Source organism: Macaca thibetana, chromosome 2 (genome assembly GCF_024542745.1).
Source record: "Macaca thibetana thibetana isolate TM-01 chromosome 2, ASM2454274v1, whole genome shotgun sequence".
NCBI lineage: Eukaryota > Metazoa > Chordata > Mammalia > Primates > Cercopithecidae > Macaca > Macaca thibetana.
In genome coordinates this window covers 38299681-38325804 of record NC_065579.1, presented here as the reverse complement: position 1 = coordinate 38325804, position 26124 = coordinate 38299681, and the positions used below count along the sequence as shown (strand labels likewise).

The following is a 26124-nucleotide window of genomic DNA, read 5'->3' as shown; positions in this document are numbered from 1 at the left end:
CTGCATTCCAGCCTGGGTGACAGAGCAAGACTCCATCTCAAAAAAACAAAACAAAACAAAGCAAAACAAAACAAAACAAAAAACAAAAAACAACTCTAGAAAGTCTCCCAGCTGGCCTCACCTAGGCAGCACACTGCTGCGGCAACAGGCTGGCCTGAGCCTCTCTCAGTCCCTTTCATAGGCACTGTAATCTTCTGATCATCTTCTATTCCTTTTCTTTGTTATTTACTGGCAGTAGCCATTGCAGATGTGTCTTCTGAAGTTCCTCTTCCTGGCCTCTACTGGATTTTCCTCTATTTTGTCTCCTGCTCCCATTGCAGGAAGCGCCACAATTTCCATCCTGCCTGCTTTCATTTGTGTTACTGGAAGGAAAAAGGAATTATGTACTTCCCACCAACTCCAACTCAGCTGGCACTAGACGTTGTGTAGACTGATGTAATGTTACCAAGGAGGAAATTATTAAAAGGATGAGGCTAATTTTCTAATTCACACCTGGAGAGCAAGTCTGATGGTGCTTGCACAGATCTTTAATGAAACAACATTGTTTAAAAAGTTTCCAGAGAAATTCATCACTAATTGATTTTTGAACTGTGGAAAAAGATAATACAGAGAGATGAGATATTAGCTTCCCTCTGGCCTGACTCCCCCACGAGCTTTCCAGTTCCTTAGTCCCCTTTTCCATGGAAAATCGATAGCAGCTTTCTGAATTGGTGTTGCAGACAGTAAGGCCCACATAAAGGCCTGTGTTTGGATGGGATGTGTTTTCTTTCTGCTTCAGTTTTCCATCATTTGGGCACTGCTGTGAGTTCTTAGTGAAAGCCATGGATTTCCGTGGTAGAATTGGAAGATTCATTTTGTGACACAAGAGAAAGGCAGCAAGCAGGAGAAATGCACTTGGGCTCAGGTTGGGCGTCTTCAAAATGGGCGGGTCTGTAGTGGGAATGTAGGGGCACAGCCCTCCCTTTAACTTCAGAGAGACTTCTCAGACTCCCCCAACACCAACGTATGCATTCTTTATGTATACTTATATATTCTTTGATTGGGACCACTGGAAGTTTCTTATTCTTATATAAAGTATAAGTAAAAGCATTTCAAATAAATTTCTGTTTTTAAAAAGTTGGCCTGAAACATGTAATCCAATTTAAAACTGAGTGCCAGTTATGCAAAGCCACCTCTATGATAAGCCCCCCAGCCCTTCTTCACCCAGGTTGCCATGTTCCTATCCCTCCTCTTTAGAATTTTTGAAGATGCAGCTCCTGGGTGTTGAACTCCTGGGCTAGTCAGAGAGGTTCTTCTTGTATCATCTCCTTGCAGCTGATGGATTCCATCTGTTTTCTATGAATTTAAAGGAATTTTGAGAATCAATAGAGTTCCAGATCTCAGGAGAAATAGCTTTGGCTTAAAGGGCCTTTACTCCAAGTCTGGCTTGTAAATATATTGAGGAAGCTGGCCTCAACTTGAGGTGCCCTTCATAGATCCAACTGGTAGACTTTGCCAGGTCCTCTGCTGCATGCTGGTGAGCCAATAAGACCTACTTTTGGACCTACTTTTGTGCTCCCAGAGCTCACAGCTGGTGAGATGGAAGTACCATGACAGGGAGGCTCAAAATGCTACGACCTCCTTAAGAGCAGATGTCTCCTTCAATCTTGGGGACCCCAGGAAGACTTCCAGAGGAGGGGCTGCTGGGCTGAGCCTAGAAGGAGGGATGGCTATGCCCACTTTTTTTTTTTGAGACGGAATCTCACTCTGTTGCCCAGGCTGGAGTGCAGTGGCACGATCTCAGCTCACTGCAAGCTCTGCCTCCTGAGTTCACCCCATTCTCCTGTCTCAGCCTCCCGAGTAGCTGGGACTACAGGTGCCCGCCACCACGCCTGGCTAATTTTTTGTATTTTTTTTAGTAGAGTCGGGGTTTCACTGTGTTAGCAAGGATGGTCTCGATCTCCTGACCTCATGATCCACCTGCCTTGGCCTCCCAAAGTGCTGGGGTTACAGGAGTGAGCCACTGCGCCTGGCGACTATGCCCACTCTTTAACTTGTAAACTTCTTCCTCCAGGGAGCCTCATACATCCTCTGTGGCCCCCACCCTGGGATTTGATATGGAATAATCTCTTATTATATTGGGATCTTTGCAGGATTTTTCTGCTCTTCTTGTCAATGTATATTTAACTCTACTTTATCCCCACTCCGCTTACAAACTCTCACCCTGGCTCTTAGGGGTCTGCTAGGCTAGTTCTCAGTATGGTGTTGATGATAATAACAGTTCCAAAGTTCACTTTCCAACTGTTATTCCCATTTTCACCTTTCTTAAAGAGATTAATACAAGGCAGGTTAGACTTAGAGTCCGGGAGGTGTTGTTGGTGTGGACATTTCCTTGGCTCTTAAAATGATGTTTAAGGATTCACTAACTCTGGCTTCTGTAAGACTTGCTTTTCTCAGAGGTTTGGACATTGAGTGCCCCCTTAGGAGCCTTGCTACGGTGTGCGTGTGGGTATGGGAGGGCACCGTCTGGTCCATGAAGGCCAGTGTGAAAGCCCTGTTCTGCCAAGGTGATGTTTACAGGGGCAGGAGCACTGATCTACGGTCTGCCACTGACCATTTTGGGCAAGGTATTATCCCCTCAGTTTCTACCACTGTAAATTGCAAGGGTTGAAAACCAACTCTGAGAGTTTCTGTAGCTCAATCATTCTGGGCATGTCTGTATTGGATGCTTTTTCACTCCTCATTTTTTAGGGCAATATGGAAACCACTAGCACCCTGCCAGAAAATGAATTTAATTTATCAAGGGTGTAACCATGTATTTTTATGCAGTTTGTAAAATAACATTAATTGCAATGATGTCAATAACGACCTGAAATTTTATGGGACTTCTCCAGTTTACAGTGTTTTTAAATCCTTGATCAGTTTGGGTCTCTAAGTCATCTCTATGAGGTGCCATCTGTGAGCACTTCACCGTATGCAATGTAGTTTTGTCTTGTCCTTTAACCCTCTCAAGAATTCTATGAGGCAAATATTATTATTATCTCAACATTTCAGATGAGGAGTCTGAAGCTCAGAGAGGTAAAATATCTTGCCTGAGGTCATGCAGCTAGTGTAAGTCTTTGGAGGACAGTCTCATTCCATGGCAGTAGTGTGCCACTTTCATTCTCTCTGAACCCCTCTTATTCCAGATACCTTTTAGTTGGCTATGCAGTATTGCTGAGCAGTGGGGTGGAGGGGCTGCTGTGTTTTTAGCTCTGAACAGCTTATAGTGCCAGGTCACTGTGAAATTTCTTTGTGATTTGACCACGAGGCAGTATGACCTACCAGAGTTGGATGAGCCTGGGCAATGTGGGATGCTGTTTGTTGGGGAACGTAGCTAAGGATATGAACTGGGAATACAGCATGAAGAGAGAAAATGACAACAGTTATGTAATTTGGTGGAGAACAGAACAAAAGTGGGACTTTTAGAGCAATTGAAGAGAGGTCTGAATAGTTGAGAGACTGGCTTTAGAGGCAACTAAAACTCCAAGGAGTCATAAGGAAAAGAGAAGGAGAAAAGATTCTTGCTTCTTGACCAGAATAACAGGAAAGTTAAGGGGGATTGAATGTAAGTGTCCAAACATTTGGAAGACAGTGGCAGGCTTTTGTAGAATTTCACTGAAGAAGACACACAGAGGACTGGTGAAATTGGAGCACTTCAGAAGGCAGACACTTGGTTAGCTTCTAGGAAGGATTTATTGGATGCCAGGCATTTCTAATGCTGTAACAGATGTCAAGCTACTTGCAATGAACAGGATATCAGTCAAGCCACTTGGGTGCCCAGCACTCTTGTACACGCTTTCTAAGTTTGGGGAATTTCTCATTTTCTGAGTCTGTGCCTCAAGTGGAAAGCCAGAAATGGGTTTTCCAAGCTTCCCTTGTATAGAGTGCAGGTCTAAGTTCCTTCCAACCAGAGGCACCTGTGTCTGGCTTCATTTAGGAGGCCAGTGATGCTAGGAAGCAGGTGTCCGGAGGAATTTGTTGTGGTGAGAGAAGGGACATAGATATTTAGCATCTAGATGCAGCAATCACAGAGTTGATTGTGGAAACACACAGTTCTCAGTGCTGTGGGTGGGACCTGTGGTTTCTGTGTCAGTTGGGATGCTGATGGGGATGCCATAAAAGCAGTCTGGAGGACAGTCTGATTGATCCACTGTTCCCGGCTGTAGGGCTTCCCAGAGACACTCACAGAGAACTAGCAACACTTTTTAATAATTTCATTTTCTTCTTAAATCAGCTACGGAGTGTTCCTTTGTCCACACCTAAGAACCTTGACTGGTACAACAGGTAACTGAGGGAGCTTATGGAGTCTCTGGAGACTTTTAGAAATAGGAGAAACACTTGGCTGTCAGTTCAGCATGATCACAGTATGTATCAGTCAGGGTTCTTGGTTGCAAACAACTGAAACCAACTCTTTGTATTTTAAGCAGAAAAGGAATCTATTGAGGTTTCAGTGATTCAGTGAGATGCTAAAGAATCAATTTGAAATGTGGACAGAAACTGAGAGCTTGAGTTAAGAACCTTCTTAGGACAACTGGGCCAGGAAGCATCCTTTGCTTCTCTAGGATAGCGCTTGACCTGTCATTAGACACCAGGAATTAGATACCCTTATGGCTGCCAGGAAGAAAAACCTGACTATCCGAGAGTCTTCACACCACTCACTCCAGCTTCTGGATGAAGGGTCTATCTGTCTGAATTTCCAGGGAATACAGACAGGCAGAACCCCCAACCTTTGGACTTCTGAGGTAAGAGGCTGGGTACTGAACCCTACCAGCATTAACATAGGGCAACATTGACTCAAAGAGAAGTGGGAGTTAGATACAGCAATAATAGATGTCCACACTGGGGCTGGACAAGGCGGTCACATGCAGCCTCACTGATCCTTGCATGGTTACCTATGAGTGTGTCCTCAGACCTGGGACATTTTCTTATATAGAGATAAAAAGCCGTCACGGCCTTTGCTGGACTGATTGCCTTGTTTGGGAGTATCTTTCCCTGTTCTAGGTTTGATATGAACTTTTTTGTTTTGCTTAAGCGTATGCATCATGTGGCACCACACCTGGCAATCCCACTGCTATATCTCTTCAGAACACGATCCTTTGCCTTTAATATAAGAGGAGTGCATGCAGACAATCCCCCCGCCTCAGCTCCAGGTCTGGCTTACTGGCCATGGGAGACCAGTGGTCACTGTTGAAGCTGACCTTGCTCTGTCTTTTCTCTAAAATGCTGTTCCAACCAGTGCGTCTGGGAGTTGTGTCTTTCTTGGTGATCTTGACGTCTACAAACCATGCAGTGGGTTGACATTTTGATACTGCTGCTTCTGGTGATATGCAACAGGTCTCACTTGCTTGACAAGGGCACATGTCTTTAGTTTAATGCTATAAGATGTTGAGCTGTAAGAGATAAATGAAGGACAAACTCCTAACAGATAAAGAGGCCTGTATTAGTCAGGGTTCTTTAGAGGGACAGAACTAATGGAATAGTCATATATATAAAGGGGAGTTTGTTAAGTACTAACTCACATGATCACAACGTCCCACAATAGTCTGTCTGCAGGCTGAGGTGCAAGGAGAGCCAGTCCGAGCTTCAAAACTGAAGAATTTGGAGTCCGATGTTCGAGGACAGGAAGCATCCAGCACGGGAGAAAGATGTAGGCTGGGAGGCTAGGCCAGTCTCTCTTTTCACATTTTTCTGCCTGCTTATATTGTAGCCAGTCTGGCAGCTGATTAGATTATGCCCACCCAGATTAAGGGTGGGTCTGCCTTTCCCACTCAGTTACTCGAAAGTTAATCTCCTTTGGCAACACCCTCACAGACACACCTAGGATCAATACTTTGTATCCGTCAATCCAATCAGGTTGACACTCAGTATTAAGCAGCAAAAGGCCTCTATGCTGCAAAAATCAATGATGGGACAAAAAAATCACTTTGTCCCATCCTGGCTTTTATTGTTTATTTACATACTCTATCCCCTTTTTATGTTAGATTCCCCCCCATATTTAAAGCAACTGCTGAAACAATGGTATCACATGCTTCATGATCCATCTATCCATCCATCCATCTATCCATCCATCCACCCATCTATCTATTCACCCAGTAAGCATTTACTATGAACCTCCTCTGGGCATGCCCCAGAAAGTTGCTGGTGATGCAAGAATTAATGAAGCAGTCTCTATTATTATTATTATTTTTTTTGACACTGAGTTTCCCTCTTGTCACCCAGGCTGGAGTGCAACGGCATGATCTCAGCTCACTGCAACCTCTGCCTCCTGGGTTCAAGCGACTCTCCTGCCTCAGCCTTCCAAGTAGCTGGATTACAGGCGCCTGCCATCATACCCAGCTAATTTTTGTATTTTTAGTAGAGACGGGGTTTCACCATGTTGGCCAGGCTGGTCTTGAACTCCTGACCTCAGGTGATTGGCCCTCCTCGGCCTCCCAATCCCCTGTTGGGATTACAGGCGTGAGCCACTGTGCCCGGCCAGCAGTATCTTTAAGGAGCTCAGTCAGTGAGGAAGTTGCTATGCAAACAGAGAATTACAATACAAGGTGTATTAGTTTTCTGCTGCTGTGCAAAAAGTCACCACAAATTTAGTGGCTTAAAACAACACTGATTTATTAGCTCACATTTCTGTGGATCAGAAACCCATCATGGTATATCAGTTCAAGGTATCACAAGGCTGAAATGGAGGTTTTGGCTGGACTGATTTCTTGTTTGGAGGCTGTGGAATAATTTACTTCCAAGCTCATCCTTGTTGGCAGAATCCAGTTCCTCAAGGTCATAGGACTAAAATCCCCATTTCCTTGTTAGCTGTCAGCCAGAGACAGTTCTCAGCTCCTAGAGGCTGCTCTTAGATCCTTGCCCCAGGGTCCCTCCATCTCAGCAACTGAGAATCTTCCTCATGTTGAATCTCTCTGACTTTTATTTTTGCAACCAGCTGGAGAAAGCACTGTTTTTAAAGCACTCTTGTGATTAGGTCAAGACCACCTGGTTAATCTTCCTATTTTAAGGTCAACCAAATAGCATATGCTATATAACATAATGTAATTACAGGAGTATTATAATTGATGCAGGATTTTTCTCTACCCCTTTGTCAGACTTGCAACGGGGGTGCCCTGTTTACTTGGCTTGCTGGGCACAGCCCCTTGCTGGAGGGAGCATGTGAGTGAGTGAATGCAGGATCTGATCGGCTGCTTCAGGCACCAGCAGGAGCAGGCTCTGTGTGGGCCTCCCGGCAGTGCCCCCGCCGGGGGTGCCTGCAACCCCTACTGCCTCAGGGGTTGCTCTCTTACCTCTGCCGTCTGTGGACAGTGCTGTGTTATCAGCTCAGTGGGCCCCTTACCTCCCTGCATGGGGTGGCTGCCGTCCATTAGTGAGGGAAGAGGGCCAGTGTGACAGCGTTTTGTGGGTACCCACACTCGGTGGGTCCTGACTGTCTGGCATCCAAGAAGAATGAGGTCACCCAGAAACCTGAAGGATGATAATTTGATTAAGCAATGGGAAATGGCTCTTAGCAGAGAGGGGAGTTGGAGAGGGCACAAGACATGCAGATAGTCTTGCCCTGAAGTGCAGCTGTCTCTGGTCAGCTATTCCCTGAAGTTAAACCATCTCTCCGAAGTTAAGCTGCCTCTTCTCTGAAGTCCAGCTGTCCCTCTGAAGTCAAGTCACCTTTTTCCAGTCAAGCTGCTTCTCTCTCTTCTACTGACTGAGTCTGTGGTCTTTATAGGCACAGGATGTGGGGTGAAGTGGGCCATAGGTAGTTTTGGAAAAAAGACATTATTCAGAAAGAACCAATTGGGAGAGAGCTGGCAAACAGGGATAGAAGTTCTCACTTTGGGCTGTAGGTTTCAGGCTTTTCGGCTCAAAGGTGGGGTTTCACTGGGGACCTGTCCCCAGTCGGCCTAGAATTTCTCTTCCTCCTGCCTCTATCATGATCACTGTCCCAGAAATTATGCAGAGCATAATTATGAAATTATGTACACTGGAAAGGGGTGTATGGAAAATCTTCGGGACATCACAGAATCCTGCCTACCTTGCAAAGTGGCATGTGCTATGTCTGGAGGCATACGCTATGTCTGGAGGCATACACAAGAAATCATAGGAGTACATAGTTTTGGAGGTGGGAGAAGCCAGGGAAGTCTTTTTGGAGGGCCATTATCTGCAGGGGTGCCTTTGGAAGGATGTCAAAGGCTATTCAGTTGAGAGGGCTGAGAAGCACTTAGCCCTACAAAGTGGAGATTGGTCATAGGACTATTCCAGCTAGAAGGAATGACTTATGTGGGGCCAGAGGTGTGACACAGCATGGTGTATTTGGAAATAACAAGTTTGGGATTACTAGAGAGTAAATATTTTCCAAGGAAGGGAGTGGCAAGATGGGGTCCTGGAGAGGCCTGGAGGAGTCCAGACTAAGGATCTGGGAGAATCAGATCTTTGGGTCCTAGCACAAAATGTTTGATTTGGGGTAGGGCCCAATAATTTGCTTTTCTAACAAGTTCCCAGGTGATAATGATGCTGCTGGCCTGGGGCCACACTTTAAGAACTGGGGCTCTGCAGAATGAATGGGAAGAGAACAATTCTGTGGGTCCAGTAGGAGGTCATGGTACTAGTCACGCAGGCGATAATGAAGCTCTGACCAGGTTCAGAGCCAGGGCATTGAGAGTGGGTATAATGTGGAGTAAATGGGATTTAAAAACAGATTTAGGAGGGAGGCAGTACTGGGGTGTGGGTGTGAGAGACAAGGCAGTTAGGGCTGACCCCTGCTCTGGAGAGAACTGGAAGGAATCTTAGCCATGACCCAATTCAGCCCGCTCATTCCTCAATGTGAGGCAATGTGAGGCCCAGGGAGAGCAAGTCACTCCTTCAAGATCACACAATTGTTGGTATTGGCACTGGGACAGGGGAACCAGATTCCCTGGACTCTGCAGCATAGCATTTGTGAATTAATTTGGAAGGAAGAAAACAAAATAAAACCAACGTAGCCCCAGCTCTCCTAGAAACTCCTTGTCAGTCCCATTCCCCTGGCTCCTATCTCCTTTGTCTGCCACTTGGCCCAGCATGCTTCTGGGGTAAAGATCATTGCAGCCTGTGTACAAGAGGAGCAGGAAGTTCCTCGCCTGGACACAGACCTGTACAGGGTTCCTGAAGGAGAGGTCAAACTTGTCAAAGGTGTTTTAAGCCTCTTAACTGATTTTCTTTCAGCCCTGGACTCTTGGTTGCAGGAGAATTTTCATAGCTGAGATACTCTACCAGTGACAAATTTGCTGAAGCCTGGAGACAAGATTGGGAAATTACAGCATGCTCCTTGGATTTCCAGAGGGACAATACTGAGCACGGACATTCCTTCTCACACACACGTACGATGGAGTGCACACACATGAGATGGAGATCAATCTTAACCCTCAAAGGTCCCTTTGTCTCACTGAAGTGCTTATTAAATGAATCTGTGTTTCCACTAGCAGCTCTGAGTCATCTAGAAAGGGAACACAATGCGGTGTCAGTCAGTATTTGTTACTGTCAGAGCCTTCCTCGCAGCCTGCCCTGCGTTTATTGTCTTTTTGGGGCCCGTTTTATCCGTTTTCTGTGTGTAAAGTCATTAATCTTCCTCCTGGCTCGGGGGCTGTGCATCACTGACAGCTGGGGTCCTGGCTTCCTGGGCTGCTGGGTAAGGGCACCTCCGGGCCTCTCGGTGATGGAGTTTTGATTAGAAAGAGTGAAGAGCAAGCCAAGCCTTTAAGAGGACCCAGGAGGTGGGGTGTAAGTGTCTGTGGTCCCACAAGGCCCTGGGGATCAGTGGAAAAGGTCACCCTGTTTTTGAATCATCTGCAGTGCACCCTGATACCAAAATACACTTAGTCCTATGCAGAGTCACTTGATAAAGAGGCTAATGAAGTGGAAAGATGTCAGCAGAGCTAAGCGGGCCAGGCTCTCGGGGATGCACCATGATTCAACCTTCTGTTACCATGGAAACCAGGGAGGCTTGGCTTCCTTTTTTCTCTCCTTCCTTTTGGAAGGTCTCTCCTTGGTAACCTGGACCCTTTCACATTGGCAGCCAGAGATAAGAAATTCCATTTTCCCTTATCTGGTCATGGTTGGCTGGTAAGACTCTGATGGGTGTGTGATGGGGGAGGGGTGCTGGCCAGGGGCTCCGGAGTGCCTTAATTCAAATGCATAAAGTGGAGGGTGGGAGGCGATAGAAAAAGAACACAGTTAATTAAGGTTGATATTGCAGAGAAGGTTGTTTTCTGAATAATAAATTCTGTGGGCTTCAAAAACAAGTGCAATTAAAGGAGTGCAAAAAGGAGAGACAGTTGAAGGGCAGAGGAGGACCAGTTTTTTGGGGGGTCATAAGGGGGGTACAGGGTGCATCTAAGAGACCCTCACTATGCTGGGATCTTGATACGCAGAACAAATACCGTGTTTGATGATGGTTTGTGACATTGCTGCCTGTACAAATGCCCTTTGCCTTGAGCAATCGAGTCATTTACATCCTTAGCTAACGAAGAAGGGCTTTGAAGTTGATCCAGAAGGGAAGATTGGCCTTAGGTTGCTATCAAGGAGAGGGCTTTTGCTTCAATTTACTCTCAGAAATGTTGTTCCTGGGCAGATGTTTCCTCAGTCATGTTGTACATCACTTTTCAGTTCAAGTGCCCACTATACCTCTCTGTTCTCTGTGTCTTTTGGAATAAATTATTGATTGAAAAACATGTATAAATTCCTGGCCAGTTAAAGTTTGGTGCTCCTTGGGCTGGACATCCAATCCTGAATCAGACACAGGGGTGGGTGGCCAATGACATGCAGTATTAATATAGCCCCCTTACCCACCCCTCAATAGTAATATGGGTTAGAACAAGTTTTTAGAGAAAGAAATATAGTGTCAGGCTCACCCAAACATCTTTTCTGTTTTAGAAACCTTTACTTAACTTCAACAAATGTCAAGAAAAGAATATGTATCTTTTATAGTAATTATTATAAAGGTAAAAATCTTAGCCTGTCCTATGTGATAAAGGTGTTTTTCTTTTACAACTGTGAATCAGGGAACATATCTGCAGGTGTGTGCAGGATCTGGGAGATCTCAGATTTGGCTAGGCTACCGAGGAGGAAGTTCTCCATGGTTGACGAAGATGGCTGGATTTTCAGGATTTTCCTAATCCACCCATTCTTATCACATTTTAATTGGTGACCTCACTTGGGCTGGGGTGATGTGATTGGGAAAAGGGCTGGAGGGAACCACACTCCCTTATCCAGCTAAGAACCACACCCGCTCATCCATATTCCCTCATCCAGCTGGCTTAGGGAAACACTGAGAGCAGAAGGGATTTTACCTCACTTCACATTGATTGTGTATAGAGATTTCCTGTGTATGACATAGATTATGTATAGAGATTTTCCTGTGTATGATTTATCAATAAAGAATTGCTCAAATAAATTATGCTACATCTATAATGGAATATAATGCAGCTAGGTAAAAACATGAGGAAATGCTGGAATGATATGGAAAACATCCCAGCATCTATGTTTAAGTGAAGAAAGCAAGAGCAAGCAGTGTATGTATTATATTTTGACTTCTACTAGAAACAGGAGAGAATCAAGAAAATATCTTCATATATGATTGCATTTCCATAAAAAAAACCATGGCAGCACATAAAATCAATAAATAAAATAAATAAAACAATTTAAAAGGCAGCCAGTGGAAGGATGGGGTGAAAATTAGATTGAAAGGCAGACTCCACATATACACTGTTAAATTTAATTTTTGAACCACACACATTTATTACTTATCCAAACATTAAATGAATAGTAGAAAACACAAAGTTAACATTACAAAATGGTTAATGAAAATATTAAAAAAAAAACCAGGAAAAAACAGTAAAATCTCTTCAAAAATTCTTTTCCCTATGTTCTTGCTTGGGAAACTCTTTCTTTCCTTCCTTGCTGTCTCATGTTTTTCCTTTTCTTCCTTCCTTGTTAGACAAGGGCTTTAAGATGACTTGGGGGAGAATAAATACATATACTGCAAAACAGATTTTAAAAAGTTTACTTGGAGCTGATGATGTCAGCAAGATGGCAGAATCAGAGATAACCCACTTATATTGCCCCACAATAGTAAGAATTCTGTACGCATTTACAGAACGCAGTCTCTTTGAGGGAGCCTTGGAATTCAGATAGGAGGTTATGAAACCTCAGTGGAGTCTAAGATACAGGAAGGCCATTCTGAGAGTGCATGTCAGCACCCAGGTAGCAGATCCTACAATCATGCTCCCAGGTTCGAATCCAGAAACAGCTTAATTCCCCAAAGGGCTTGGCCACAGCCCCATTTGGCCTTGAGCCTTCAACCAAAACTCTCTTCCAAGGAGTCTGGGAGGAATCATGCACATTAATGCCTTTGCAGAAAGGCTTGTCTGTCCACTGATATCAATCTCAGCAGTGGATCTGAAGGTCACCCTGTATCTCAGCTCCAGCCCTCTTCCACTGGTCTCAGAGGGAAACTTGTCTTTATCTTGAAGACTGGGAATTATCTATCTGTCTGAACTTCTATGAGGAGCCCACCAGGCACCATTCCACAGCAGATTCTGAGGGGGCACAGTGTTAGCTATGTCTCCTTTTGCTGCAATTGGGGAACCCTCTTGCCCATGCAGGAAACCACTGGGAAGCGTGCAAGTCTGGGACAATGGGGCAAGCATGTCAGCCTCTGTCCCATGGTGAATTCTGAGGGGGCTCATTCTTGGCTCCAGCCCCTCTCTCAGCAATTAAGGAACTGTCACACCCGTACAATAAACTTCTGGTAAATGTGTGCCCATTGGGCACATGGGACAGGCTTGCAGAATTGGGTCCCTGGTTAACTTTCCTGCACATCCTGGGTATCCTCCTTGGGTCTTCCCCAAGTTCATCTGGGTCGAGGTGCCACACCAACCTTGAAGCTATAGCTAGACTTATGGAGAATCTGAGCTTAGGGCGCCCTCTAGTGCTGAAATAGTTCAGTAGTCACTGACTCTGAAAAAGGTCAGCCAGCTTAGATTTTTGGGCAGGCCCACTAAAGAAGGATGGGCACAAACACGAGCAGACTTGCAAAGACTGGAATACATACCTAAGTCTTCAAAGCATAGATATCAACATATGTCTCCAAGGATAAAGAACAACCTGGGAATTATGACCTCATTTAACAGACAAAACAAGCTCACCAGTGACAGACCTTAAAGAGAGAAGATGTGTGCTCTGTCAGACAATGAATTCAAAATAACTGTGATAAGGCAGCTCAGTGAACTTCAAGAAAACACAGATAAACAATTCAGAAATTTATTAGTGGAATTTTACAGAGAGATTTAAATAATACAACAAATTCTGGATGTAAAAACTTCAATGAATGAAATAAAAAATGCAATAGACAGTATCAATAGCAGAATTGATCAAGCTATTGAAAGAAAGAGTGACCTCAAAAAACAGGCTATTTAAAAATACCTAGAGAGAAAAAAAGACAAAAGAATAAAAAGAGATGAAAAAAGCTTATGGAATCTATGGGCTATCTTCAAAAAAGCAAACATTCATATCATTGGAATTCAAGAAGTAGCAGAGAAACACGAAGATGTAGAAGACTTATTCAGTGAAATGGTAACAGAAAACTTTCCAAACTTTTTATATCCAAAAGGTATATATATCCAGGTAAAGGAAGACTAAAGTTCACTAATCAGATACAACCCAAGTAAGACTACCCTAAGGCATAGGATAATCAAACTCTGAAAGGTCAATGTGTTAGTCTGTTTTGCGTTGCTATAAAGGAACACCTGAGGTTGGATAATTTATGAAGAAAAGAGGTTTTTCAGGCTGTGTGAGAAGTGTGGTGTTGTATCTGTTTCTGGTCAGGAACTGAGGAAACTTTTAATCATGGCAGAAGGGGAATGGGGAGCAGGCATGTCACATGACAAGAGAGGGAGGAAGATGGTGGAAGGAAGATGCTATTCTCTTTTAAAAAATCAGCTCTCATGAGCTCTCATGAGACTCACTCAGTATGAAAGGGAGGGCACCAAGTCATTTATGAGGGATCTGCCCCCGTGACTCAAATATCTGCTACTAGTTCCCACCTCCAGCATTGGGGGTTACATTTAAACATGAGATTTGGAGGGGACATGTATCAAAACTATATCAAAGACAAAATTCTGAAAGCAGCAAGAGAAAAGAAACAACATATAAAGGAATTCTAATACATATGGCAGCAAACTTCTCAGCATAAACCTTGCAGACTAGGGGAGAGTGGGATGATATGCTCAGAATGCTGAAGGGTAAAAACTGTCAAACAAGGATATCATATCCAGCAAAACTACTTTTCAGAACAGAAGACGAGACAAAGACTTTTCCAGAAAACAAAAGCTTAGGAAATTTGTCACCATCAGACCTATCTTACTAAAAATGCTAAAGGGAGTTCTCCAAATGGAAACAAAAGGATGCTAACATGTAACAATAAAACATCTGAAGATATGAAACTCACTGGCAAAAGTAAGTATACAAACAAGTTCAGAATACTTTAATACTGTAATTGTGGTGTGTAAATCATTTATATCCTTAGTATATAGACTAACAGAGAAAACAATTAAAAATAATAATTAAAATAATTTGTTAAGAGACAGGCAATATAAAAGATATAAATGTGGCATCAAAAATTCAAAATGTTGGAAGAGAATGGAGTCAAAGTGTACAGTTCTTTTTGTTTCTTTTTTTCCCTTTGTGATCAGTTAGATTATCAGTTTAAATAACTGGTTATAACTATAGGATGCTTATTGTAAGCCACATGGTAATGATAAAGTGAAAACCTACAATGGAGACACTAAAGTTAAAAAACAAGGAATCATAGCATGCTACTAGAGAAAATCACTTAATCACAAAAAAAGAGAGTATGAGAGGAGGAAAGTAAAAACAAACAAACAAAAAAGGATCTACAAAACAATTAGAAAACAGGTAGCAAAAAGGCAGTACTAAAGGGCTTACCTATCTATAATTATCCTGAATGTAAAATATTTAAATTCTACAATTAGAAGACATAGAGTGGCTGAATGGATAAAAAAAATGAGACCCAACTATTTGCTGCTCACAAGAAATCAACCTTCACCTGGAAGGACATAAATAGATCTAAAACAAAGGGATGGGAAAGCATATTTTATGCAAAGGAAAACCAAGTAAGAGCAGGAGTAGCTATAGGTGTATCAGATAAAATACACTTTATGCCCAAAACTGTAAAAAGAGACAAAGAAAGCCATTGTATAAACATGTCAATACAGAAAGATAATATAACAATTGTAAGTATACTTGCACCTAACATTGGAGTACATAAATATATAAAGAAAACATTCAATAAACTTAAAGGGAGAGATAGACTGCAATACAATAATAGTAGGGCACTTCAACACCCCACTTTTAGCAATGTGCAGATCATCCCCACAGAAAATCAACAAAGAAACATCAAGGTAAGCCACACTCTAAACCAAGTGAACTGAAAGACATTTTCAGAACATTCCATACAAGAGTTGCAGAATACTCATTCTTTTTAATAGCACATGGAACATTCTCCAGGATAGAACATATGTTAGGCCATAAAACAAGTCTTAAACATTAAAAATATTGAAATCATACCAGTATTTTTCCTACCATAATAGAACAAAACTAGAAATTGATAACAGGAGGAAAGTTGGAAAGTGTAAAAATATGTGGAAATTAAACAACACACTTCTGAAAAACTAATGGGTCAATAAATGAATTTAAAAAAAAAATAAATTTTTTGAGACAAATGAAAATGGAAACACACATCCCAAAAATCTATGGAATATAGCAAAAGCACTTTTAAGAGGGAAATTTATGCAATAAATGCCTACATCAAAACAGTAGAAAGACCTAAATTCAGAAAACTACTGTTGCACCTCAAGGAAATGAAAAACAAGAACAAACTAAACCAAAAGTTAGTGGACAGAAAAAAACTAATAAATATCAGAGCATAAATAAACAAGGAAATTACAGAAGATCAATGAAACAGTTAGTTTTTTAAAAAGGTAAACAAAATTGACAAACCTTTGATTAGACTAAGAAAAACAGAAGGATACTCAAATAAATAGAGAGATGAAAATAGATAAATTACAGCTGATACCACAGAAATACAAAGGGTCATATGAGACTGTTGTAAATACCTACCTGCCAAAAAGTAAAAAAAAACTAGAAGAAATGAATAATTTCTGAACACATACAACCTATCAAGATTGAATCACGAAGAGAGAGAAAAATCTGAATAGAGCAATAACAAAAAAACAGGAGTGAATTAGTAATAAAAGTCTCTTATCAAAGAAAAGCTCTGGACCCGATGACTTCACTGCTAATTTTACCAAACGTTTAAAAAAGAACTAATATCAGACCTTCTCAAACTATTCTAAAAAACTGAAGGGGAGAGAATTCTTCCAGACTCATTATTGGAGGCCAGTATTACCTTGTTACCAAAACCAGATGAGAACACAACAACCACCAAAGAAAATCTTAGGGCAATATCCTTGATTAATATGGATGCAATAATCCTCAGCAACATACTAGCAAACTGAATCCAGCAGCATGTTAAAATAATTATTTACTATGATCAGGTGGGACTCATCAAAAGGAAGCAAGAATGGCTCAAAATATGCAATTCAATAAATGTAATACATTACATTAACAGAATCAAGGAAAAAACCATATGATCATTTCAACAGACATAGAAAAAGCATTTGATAAAAATCAACATCCTTTCATGATTAAAAAATCCTTAACAAATTAGGTCTAGAATGAACATACCTCAACAAAATAAAGGCCACATATGACAAACTAACGGCCAACACCACATTTAACCAGAAAAAGTTAAAAGCTTATCCTCAGAGATCTGAAACTAGATAAGCATCCCCACTTTTACCACTTCTATTGAATATTGTACTGGAAATCCTAGTCAGGGCAATTGGGCAAGAGAAAGAAATAAAGGGCATCCAAAATGGAAAAAAAGGAAGTCAGATTTTCCCTTTAGAGTATTCTGTATATAAGACATGATCTTAGTCTAGAATACACTAAAAATTCTACCAATAAACTGATAGAACTAATAAATGAATTCAGTAAAGTTGCAGGATACAAAATCAACATACAAAAATCAGTAGTGTTTCTATACTCCAACAGCAAACTATCTGAGAAAGAAATCAAGAAAACAATTCCATTTACAATGGCTAAAAAATATTGGAAGGAGGCCAAGATGGTGGACTAGAAGCAGCTCATGTACACTGCTCTCATGGAGAAGGAAAAAAAGGCTAGTGAATGCTGACCCTGTAGGCTGATCATCTGAGAAACCACGTTGGGATCCATCAAGGCAGCAGGGGGACATAGAAGAGAGAAGTGAAGGTGGGCACCAGCCTGTCTGGGCTCAATGTGGTGCCAGGAGAACCTCTGCGACATGGGAAAGGGTGAGTGAGTGAGAGGTCCAGGAAGACTGGAAGATTCATGGCCTCCACAAGCACCTGTGCAAGACTAGAAATGGAAGAATTTCCCTGGCCTCCCAGCAACTCCCTTCCCTGATGCTTCTAGACTGAGGCAGAAAGCCATCTGGACATTTTGTAGGGCAACTCTCAAGTCCGTGGGGACCTTTACAAGCCTTGATCCCTGGAAAAGACCAGAACTGGTGCCATATCCCCAACAGAGGCTGCAGTTGTAGCTCCTGGGAACACTGAGATTGCTTCATCCCTCCTCAACAAACAGGGCTGGCGACTTCCATCCCAGCAGTCTTGCTTCAGCCTGAACTTGGCTGGCTACACCACCCACCCCCACCACTGGTAGCCAGGCTGGTGATGCTTGCTAGAGCTTCTGGCCCAATAGTCCCACTTTTGTGTGAATTCAGCTGGGGGGCACAGCCTCCTGTTGTCCTGGGAAGCATCCAGACAGTAGGGTGCATGACCCCACCTGTCCCTACTACTGGTAGCCAGGGGTATAATGCTTGCTAGAGCTTCCAGCTCAGTGATCTCACTTCTGTATGAACTCACCTGGAAGGTGCAGATTCCTGTTGTCCTGGGAAATACCCAAATGGTAGGATGTGTGACCCCACCCATCCCTGCCACTGGTAGTCAGGCAGGCAATGCCCACTAGAGCTTCTGGCCTAGCGACCCCACCTCTGTGTGGATGCAGCTGGAGAGTGCAGCCTCTTGTCCTGAGAAACACTTGGATGGCTGGGCATGTAACTCCACCCACCCCTGCAACTGGTAGCCAGACATATAGCACTTGCTAGAGCTTCTGGCCCACTGGTCCCATTTCTGTGTGAACTCAGCTGGAGGATGTAGCCTCCTGTGGTCCTGGGAAATGCCTGGATGGCTGGGGTGGGTGGCTCCACCCACTCCTGGCACTAGAAGCCAGGCAGGTAATGCCTGCTAGAGCTTTCAGCTTAGTGCTTTCACTTCTGTGAGAACTCAGCTGGAGAGTGCAGCCTCCTGTTCCAGGAAACACCCAGATGGCAGGGCACACAACTTACCCTTGCCAGATTGGCTGTAATGTGGTGTCCATGTGCTTCCCAGGGAAACATGGGGTTGTGCCTGCCTGCAGAATTCAGGAAAAATTATCTTCCATGAAACTGAAACTGATCCCTGGTGCCAAAAAGGTTGGGGACTGCTCCTCTAAGCCTGAAATATTTACTATGTAGCCTGTTGGAGGCAAGTTTGCAGACACCTGATAGCCAGGTAGGCAATGCCTGCTAGAGTTTCTGGACAAGTGGTCCCACTTCTGTGTGAACTCAGCTGGTTGGTTCAGTCACCTGTTGTCCTGGGAAGCACCTAGACAGTAGGGCACACATCTCCACCCAAACCTGCCACTGGTAGCCACACAAGTCATGCCTGTTTAGAGCTGCAAGCCCAGCAGTCCTGCTTCTGCCTGAACTCTGAAGGCAGGCACAACCCCATGTTTCCCTAAGAAATATATGGACAGCAGATTACGGCCAACCCAGCAAGGATAAGGCTTGTCTGACAACTGCAACCCCTGCCCAACTTCACTAGAGAGGTCAACATTCATATTCAGAAAATGCAGTGAACTCCTGCAAAATACTACATAAGAAGACCATCCCTAAGACACAGTCATCAGACTCTCTAAGGTTGAAATGAAGGAACAAATGTTAAAGGTAGCAAGAGGGAAGGGACAGGTCACCTGCAAAGGTAACCCCATTAGGCTAACAGCAGACCTGTCAGCAGAAAACCTACAAGCCAGAACAGACTGGGGATCTATATTCAGCATTCTTAAAATAATTTCCAACCAAGAGTTTCATATTCAGCCAAACTAAGCTTTATAAGCAAAGGAGAAATACGTTTCTTTTCCGACGAACAAATGCTAAGGGATTTTGTTACCACCAGACCTGCCTTACATGAGGTCCTGAAGAGAGTGCTAAACATGGAAAGGAAAGACTGTTACTGGCCACTGCAAAAACACACTTAAGTATATGGACCAGTGAGATTATAAAGCAACCACATAAACAAGCCTGCATAATAACCAGCTAACAACATGATAACAGGAATAAATCTGCATATATTAGTTCTAATCTTGAAAGTAAATGGGCTAAATGCCACAATTAAAAGGCACAGAGTGTCAAGTTAGATAAAGAAGCAAGACTCAGTGGTATGCTATCTTCAAGAGACCCAGCTCATATGCAGTGGCACCCACAAACTCAAAGTAAAGGGATGGAGAAAAATCTACCAGGCAAATGGAGAAAAGCAAAAAGGACAGGTTGCTCTTCTAACTTCAGACAGAACAGATTTTAAACTAACAAAGATCAAAAAAGACAAAGAAGGGCATTACATAATGATAAAGGGTTCAATTCAACAAGAAAACCTAATTATCCTAAATATATATACAGCCAACACATCATTACATAATGATAAAGGGTTCAATTCAACAAGAAAACCTAATTATCCTAAATATATATACAGCCAACACAGAAGTACCCAGATTCATAAAACAAGTTCTTGGAGACCCACGAAGAGACTTAGATAACCACACAATAATAGTGGAAGACTTTAACACCCCACTGACAATATTAGACAGATAATTGAGGCAGAAAAAAAGATATTCAAGATGTGAACTTGACATTTGACCAAATGGACCTAATAGGCATCCACAGAACACTGCATCCAAAGACAATGTAATATACATTATTCTCATCTGCACATGGCACTTACTGTAAAAATCAACCACACAGAGACATAAAAACCCTTAGCAAATTGGAAAAAAACCCCAGAAATCGTACCAACCAGACTCTTGGACCACAGCACAATAAAAATAGATATCAATACTAAGAAACTTGCTGAAAACTGTGTAATTGCAAGGAAATCAAACAACCAGCTCCTGAATGACTTTTGGGTAAACAATGAAATTAAGGCAGACATCAAGAAATTCTTTGAAATTAATGAGAACAAAGATGCAACATAACAGAATCTCTGGGACACAGCTAAGGCAATATTAAGAGGGAGTTTATAACGCTAAATGCTCACCCTAAATATTCAAAAGATCTCAAATTAACAACCTAACATCACAACTAGAGGAACTAGAGAAACAAGAGCAAACCAACCCCAAAGCTAGAAGAAGATAAGAAATAGCCAAAATTAGAGCTGAACTGAAAGAAACTTAGATGCAAAAAACCATACAAAAGTCAATGAATCCAGGAGTGGGTTTTTTGAAAAAATAAATAAGTTAGATAAATAACTAGCTAGACTAATAAAGAAAAAAGAGAGAAGATTCAAATAAACACAATCAGAAATGACAAAGGGGACATTACCACTGACTCCACAGAAATACAAAAAATCTTCAGACTACTGAAAGCATCTCTGTGCACACAAGCTAGAAAACCTAGAGGAAATGGAGAAATTACTGGAAATATACAACTTCCCAAGATTGAACCAGAAAGAGACTGAATCCCTGAACAGAGCAGTAAGGAGTTCAGAAATGGAATCAGTAGTAAAAAGCCTACTAACCAGAAAACGTCTAGAACCACATGGATTCACAGCCAAATTCTACCAGATGTATAAAGAGTTGGTATGATTCCTACTGAAACTGTTGAAACTGCCTTTGCAAAATTATGGTTGAGACAATGAAAGAGATTTAATCTAACTGACTCCATCTTGGCTGTAACCTTTAAGCTGTCCTTGTTCCTTTCTGGGCATAGGCTGAACTAAGTTTGGGAGGAACTTAGTTTATAGTTTAAAACAAAGATGATAATAGCCCTTTCCCAAAACAAACCTCCTTCTTGCATGGTGACTAGACTGTCTTTGTAGGACTAAGAAATTATCCACAAGATTAGAAATTATGGTTTAGGAGTCATGCAGCTGGAGGCTACAAGATTCTGACCTTCCCTAAACTGCTCCTAAGATCAATACTTGAGATATTTTGTAGACCCTACACTTGATGGATCAGCTGGCACCACCCGGATTGATAAACTGGCTCATCTGATCTTGTCGCCCCCACTCAGAAACTGACTCAGCATAAGAAGGCAGGTTTGACTCCCTATGTTTTCATCTCTGACCTGACCAATCAGTACTCCTGGCTCACTGGCTTCCCCTCATCCACTAAGTTGTCCTTAAAAACTCTGATCCCTGAATGCTTGGGGAGACTGATTTGAGTGATAATAAAAGTCTGGTCTCCCACACAGCTGGCTCTGTGTGAATTACTCTTTCTCTATTGCAATTTCCATGTCTTGATAGATCAGCTCTGTTAGGCAGTAGGCAAGGTGAACCCATTGGGCAATTACTCTATTTCAAAAAACTGAGGAAGAGAGACTCTTTCCTAACTCATTCTGTGACAGCAGTACCATTCTGATGCCAAAACCTAGTGGAGACAAAACAAAAAAAAACTTTAAGTCAGTATCCTTGTTGAACATAGATTAAAAAATTCTCAACAAAACACTAGCAAACAAAATTCAGCAGCACATCAAAAAGCAAATTCACCGTGATAATGTAGGCTTTATCATTGGGATGCAAGGTTGGTTCAACATATGCAAATCAACAGATGTGATTCACCACATAAATAAAACCAAAAACAAAAACCACATAATCATCTCAATAGATGCAGAAAATGCTTCCAATAAAATTCAACCCCACTTCATGTTAAAAACTCTCAATAGAATAGGTATTGATGGAATATACTTCAGAATAATGAGTTATCTATTAAAAACCCACAGCCAACATCATATTGAATTGGCAAAAACGGGAAACATTCCCCTTGCAATCCAGGGCATGACAAGGATGCCTCCTTTCACCATTTCTACTCAACATTTTACTGGAAGTCCTAGCCAGAGCAATCAGGCAAGAGAAAGAAATAAAAGGCATCCAAACAGGAGGAGAAAAAGTCAAACTATCTCTCTTCACATATGATATGATTTTATACCTGAAAAACTTCAGAGTTGCTGCCCAAAAGCTCCTCAGTCTGACAAATAATTTGAGCAAAGTCACAGGATACAAAATCAATGTACCAAAATCAGTAGCATTTCTATACACCAATAACATCCAAGCTGAGAGCCAAATCAATAATGCAATCCCATCCACAATAGCCTCAAAAAGAATAAACTACCTAGGAATACAGTTAACCCTGGAAGTGAAAGATCTCTACAACAAGAATTACAAAACACTGCTGAAAGAAATCAGAGATGAATAAACAGATCGAAAAACATTCCATGCTCATGGATAGGAAGAATCAATATTGTTAAAATGGCCATACTGCCCAAAGAAATTTACAAATTCAATGTTCTTCCTATCAAATTACCAATGACATTCTTCACCGAATTAGAAAACAACTCTTCTAAAATTCATATGGAATAAAAAATGAGCCCAAATAGTCAAGGCAATCCTAAGCAAAAACAACAAAGCTAGAGGCATCACCTTACTCAACTTCAAACTATACTACAAGGCTACAGTAACCAAAATGGCATGACACTGGTACAAAAAAAAATACACATAGGCCAATAGAACAGAATAGAGAGCCCAGAAATAATGCTGCACATCTACAACCATCTGATCTTCAATGAAGTTGACAAATGCAAACAATGGAGAAAGGATTCCCTATTCAGTAAATGGTGCTGGGATAGCTAGCCATACAGAAGATTGAAACTGGAGACTTTCCGTACACCATATACAAAAATCAACTCAAGATGGATTAAAGACATAAATGTAAAAACCTAAAACTATAAAAACCCTGAAAAACAGCCTAGGAAATATTATTATAGACATAGACCCTGGCAAATATTTCATGATGAAGATACCAAAAGCAATTGCAACAAAAACAAAAATTGTCAAATGAGACCTAATTAAATTGAAGAGTTTCTGCACAGCAAAAGAAGCTATCAACAGAATAAACAGATAACCTAGAGAATGGAAGAAAATTTTTGCAAACTGTTATTCACCCAACAAAGGTCTAATGTCCAGAATCTATAAGGAACTTAAACAAATTAACAAGCAAAAACAAAAAACCCTATTAAAAAATGGGCAAAGGACATGAACAGACACTTCTCAAAAAAGACATACATGCAGCCAACAGGCTTATAGAAAATACTCAACATCACTAATCATTAAAGAAATGCAAATCAAAATCACAAGGTGACATCATTCCACACTAGTCAGAATGGCTATTACTAAAAAGTCAAAAAATAACAGATCCTAGTGAGACTGTAAAGAAAAGCAAACACTTATACAGTGCTTGTAGGAATGTAAATTCATTCAGCCACTGTGGAAAGCAATTTGGAGATTTCTTGAATAACTCAGAGCAGAATTACCACTCAACCCAGCAATCCCATTATTGGATATCTTCCCAAAGGAATATAAATTGTTCTACCCTAAAGAAACATGTGCACATGTGTTCATTGCAGCGCTATTCACAATAGCAAAGACATGGGATCAACCTAGATGCCCATCAATGGTAGACTGAATAAATAAAATGTGCTATATATATACCATGTAATACTACACAGCTGTAAAAAGAACAAGATCATGTCCTTTGCAGTAACGTGAATGGAGCTGGAGGCCATTATCCTATGTGGACTAACACAAGAACAGAAAACAAAATACCACATGTTCTTACTTATGAGTGGGAGCTAAACATTGAGTACACATGGACACAAGGCAGGGAACAACAGAGACCAGGGCCTACTTGAGGGTGGAGGATGGGAGGAAGGTGAGGGTAAAAAAACTATCAATCAGGTACTAGGCTTAATACCTGGGTGACAAAACAATCTGTCTAGTCAACCCCTGTGACATGCAATTTACATATCACAAACCTGCACATGTAACCCTGAACCTAAATAAAATTAAAAAACATTAAAATATCTAGAAATAAATTTAAGCAAGGAGGTAAAGATCTTTGTGATGAAAATGATAACACATTGATGAAAGAAATGGAAAGAAACAAATAAGCGAAAGCTATCCCATGTTCATTGATTGGAAGAATTAATATTGTTAAAATGTTCATACTACTCAAAGTGGCCTACAGATTCAATGCAATCTCTATCAAAATATCAATGACATTCTTCACAGAACTAGAAAAAAAATCTTAAAATTCATATGGAACCACAAAGACCCCGAATAGCTAAAGTGATCTTGAGCAAAAAGACCAAAATTGGAAGCATCACACTACCTGACTTCAAAATAGACTACAAGGTTACAGTAATCAAAACAACATAGCTGGCATAAAAACAAACACCCAGATCAATGGAACAGAATAGGAAACCCATAAATAAATTCATACATCTACAACTAACTGGTTTCCCACAAAAGTGTCAAGAACACACATTGGGGAAAAGGCAGCCTTTTCAATAAATGTTGCTAGAAAAACTGGATATTTACACATCTGCGGAAGAATGAAACTATACCCTTATGTCTCATCATATACAAAATTCAACTCAAAATGGATTAGAGACTTAAATATAAAACCTGAAATTATGAAACTACTAAAAGAAAACACAAGAGAAATGCTTCATGACATTGGTCAGGGTGAGGATTTTTTTTTTTTTGACAAGACCTCGAAATCATAGGCAACAAAAGCAAAAATAAACAAATGGGATTATATCAAACTAAAAAGCTTCTGTACAGCAAAGGAAGCAATCAACAGAGTGAAGAGATAACCTACCAAATGAGAGAAAAAAATTTCAAAGTATGTATCTGACAAGAGGCTAATATTCAGAATATATAAGGAGGTCAACTCGATAGAAAAACAAAACAAAACAATCTAATTTAAAAATGGGCAAAAGACCTGAATAAACATTTCTCAAAGGAAGACATACAAATGGACGATAGATATATAAAAAAATGCTCAACATCTCCAATCATCAGAGAAATGCAAATCAAAACCCGAATGAGAACATCATCCCAGTTAGAATGGCTATTATTAAAAAGACAAAAAATAAGAAATACTGGAGAGAATATGGAGAAAGAACTCTTATATACTGTTGGTAGGAATGTAATTTAGTACAGCCATTAGGGAAAACACTATGAAGATTCCTCAAGAAATAAAAAATAGAACTACCATATGTTCCAACAATCCACTGCTGGGCATATATCTAAAAGGAAATAAAATCAGTATGTTGAAGAGATATCTGTACTTCCATGTTTATTGCATGAATATTCACAATAGCCAAAATATAGAATCAACCTATGTGTCCATCAACAGATGAACGGCTAAAAAATGTGTCTGTGTACACAATGGAATACTATTCAGCCATAAGAAAGAATTGTATTAGCCCATTTTCACCCTGCTATAGAGAAATACTTGAAACTGGGTAATTTATAAGAAAAGAGCTTTGACTGGCTCATGGTTCCACAGACTGTAAAGGAAGCATGCCTGAGGAGGCCTCAGGGAACTTACAATCATAGCAGAAGGTGAAGGTGAAACAGGCGCATCTTCACATGGCCAGAGCAGGAGGAAGGGGGAGAGAACGGGGAGGTGCTACACACTTTTAATCAACCAGATCTCATGGTAACACACTTATGATCACAATAACAACCTCAAAGGGAAAATATGTCCTCATGATCCAATCACCTTCCATCAGGCTCCACCTCTAACATTGGGGATTACAGTTTGGCATGAGATTTGGGTGGAGACACAGACCGAGATCAT

General features: G+C 41.3%; 1 protein-coding gene across 1 annotated transcript in view; it reads right to left on the bottom strand.

Moving 5' to 3' along the window:
• PCCB (propionyl-CoA carboxylase subunit beta) overlaps positions 1-26124 on the bottom strand; it is a 1054487-nt gene that overhangs the window by 586578 nt on the left and 441785 nt on the right. The window lies entirely within an intron of this gene.